Here is a 2,852-nt window from a genome sequence, read left to right on the forward strand (position 1 = left end):
CGCGAGCGCGCCCGCGCCCTGGATAGCGCCCCGCCGCCGCGCGCAAGCGCAGGCCCCGCCCGTCGCCTGCCCCGCCCCGTTTTCAAATACACTCGGAGCTCCCATTGGTCCTCCCAGGGACCACGCCCTCTGTCCCGCCCACCCCGCCGGCTGCGGCCGCCAGCGATAGGCTGCGCCAGGACGCGAATTCGAACACTGGCCGCCTATTGGCCGAGCCCGCCAGGACACCCCGCCTCCCCAACCTGGCTGGGGTCCAAGAAGAGCGCGGCTGAAGTCCGCGGGCGGGGCGGCTTGGCAGCGAGCCGGGGGGCTGCCCCTGGATCCGGCTGGGCTGCGGAGGGCTCTCCCGGGGGCCCTCGCGTTTGCGGCTGAGCACCGGCCAAGGAGCCCTACTTGGGCGCCTCTGGCCCAGTGCCTGACAGGAGCAGGACTCGACCCTGACCCCGCCCTCACCGTCTGTCCCTCCACCGCTGGCCGTAGAGACCGGGGATCCCGGGTCGAGATGCGCGAGCGGGTGGTACCGAGGAGTCGGGAAGCCGAGGCGCCAGTCTTGGTGGGCTCACCCAGTGTTACCGGCAGCCTAGCACAGGGACCCGCCTGCATCTAGGTTGGCTGCATTCGGCCGCCCGCCCGCGTAAGCAATAGGCAGACGATGGGAGAATGCACTTACACGGGGGTCGGGCTCGGCCGGGGACCCAGCCGCTGGGTTCCTCCTCCGGGCGAGATGTGGCTTGCCCTGGGCCCGGGGCAAGCCCTCGTTCTCACCGTGGCCACAGGTCGTCCCTCCTGTTTCCAGTCTCTCATCTTTACCGCTTGCACTTTGTCGTTTTAGTGGCAGCCACCAGCCACCGGGAATGTCTGTCCCTCCTGCATCTGGCAGTATGCATCACGCCTCACCTCACCTCTTTACGGGACAAGCTGTAGCGGGAAGAAATTCAGTCCCCGCGGAAGTCAGAGAATCTGGGCCTGGCCCTCCCGCTTCCCCCACGGCTTCGATCAGCCTCCATTCTCCCACGGTCCCCAGCTCACAGCTCACTAAACCACTTGGGTTACCTGTCCTGTGCTGGACACAGGAGCCAGTGTCAACATCCCCTGCCAGATTGGGGCATAAGACAGGGAGATAAACAGGTGATCACAACAGGGAACACAGGAGAGCCCCAGGGTTCCAAAAAAATAGGGTAAGAGCAGGGCGCAGTGGCGTGCCTGTCATCCCAGCGCCTTCGGGAGACAGAGGCAGGAGGATCACGAGTTCAAAGCCAGCGTCAGCAGTTTAGCGAGAACCGAAATAAAATATTAGAGAGACCAATGTGGCTTAGTGGTAGAGTGCTTCCACGCTTGAAGCCTTGGGTTCGATCTTCAGCACCACATAAAAAAATAAATAAAGGTATTGTGTCCACCAAAAAAAATTTGAAAAAGTGGGGAGGTGCTGGGGATGTGGCAGAGGGGTTAAGGGGCCCTAGGTTCAATCCCCGGTACCAAAAAAAACAAAAACAAAAACAAAGTAAGAGGCCTTGGGAGGTGGGACTATTTCCTGCCCCTAGACTGAAACAGAGTAGATAAGAACTGAGCAAGCTTGGGTCTTGCACTCCCATGCTCCTCTTCACACACAAAAGGAAGAGGAGTCCATTGAGAACCTCAGATTTCTCATCCCTTTGTCACTCCTTTGTCTCCCTGGGTTACTGTTTCCCACTTTGTTGCTTTGTCCTCCTCCCTGCACTGTGTTACTTTGTTACCTATTCCCCCCAGGCAGAGGTTCACTTTGTTTTTTTTTTTTAAACTTGAATGCATGGTTTATTAAACAAAGACTGTAAACAAATATTTACCATGTCTGTTACATGTAACACACAGGAACAGCTTTTAACAGAAATTCATCGACCCCCCAACATTTTTTATTATAAATACAGGTATCAAAACAATCCTGAACATATTTTTGATACTACTAGTAGTCAGCACCCACACTGCTTCAAAAATTACCACAATTTGTGACAATATTCATTGTACCTGCTACTTAAAACAATTTCAACTGCAGCTCTTTCACTAAGCAAGATGGATAAAGCATGCCGTGTGTTTTCTTTCTTGAGATTTTACTTTTCAGAAACACACAAGTTTCCACTGCCATCTGACACTTCTTCCCATGCTTTCCTCTTGTAAACCTGAATTCTATTTTGAGTACTCCAGGTTCATGTTTAAATGACAGTGCCTTAACAAGAGAAAGAAAAATTGTGCTGCATTTTTCCTCCTGTTACCTGAAAACATAATGGGTGTACATATATTAAATATATCCTTACAAATGTCCGGGTCATGTTTACCAGCTGGAATTCTTTTACTTAATGTGTGGGTATTTTGCATTGTGATATTTAATCAAGACATTAATATGAGTAGAAGGTTGTTGATTTAAGACAAGTTTGAGATTCACTAAAATTAATTATTTTACGTTTGTCCTTCTGGTGGCTGTGGAAGCTTCATCTTTTCTTTGGACATCATTAGACGTCTTAGCTCTTGAAGTACAACTTTAACGCTATATGAATTTTGCCATTTTGCTAACACTGGTATGCTCCTGGCATCCACCATTCCACTGGAATTATTTATTCCGTTCATATTAATTTTTGTTACAAATCTAACTGATGGAGGAGCATCTGGGTATTTAGGTCCACATTGTACTTTCAGGCTATATATTCTGTTTTCATAATTTGTCCTTGGTGGCCCAATAATCATGCCTGTCCACCTTGTGTCATATCATCATCTTCAAGTCCCCAGCTAACCGTGCCGTCACCTACTCCTTTTTGTCCTTCTTCAAGTTCTTCCAACAAGCGAAAATTGCGTGGAACTTTAACTCCTGTGGAGACCGCCAT

At 51.0% G+C, this 2,852-nt stretch overlaps 1 pseudogene; it reads right to left on the reverse strand.

Moving 5' to 3' along the window:
* Positions 1-2,421: 2,421 nt before the first annotated feature.
* LOC124970630 (ubiquitin-conjugating enzyme E2 variant 2-like) lies at positions 2,422-2,852 on the reverse strand (annotated as a pseudogene).

The sequence above is a fragment of the Sciurus carolinensis genome, chromosome 18 (assembly GCF_902686445.1).
Source record: "Sciurus carolinensis chromosome 18, mSciCar1.2, whole genome shotgun sequence".
NCBI lineage: Eukaryota > Metazoa > Chordata > Mammalia > Rodentia > Sciuridae > Sciurus > Sciurus carolinensis.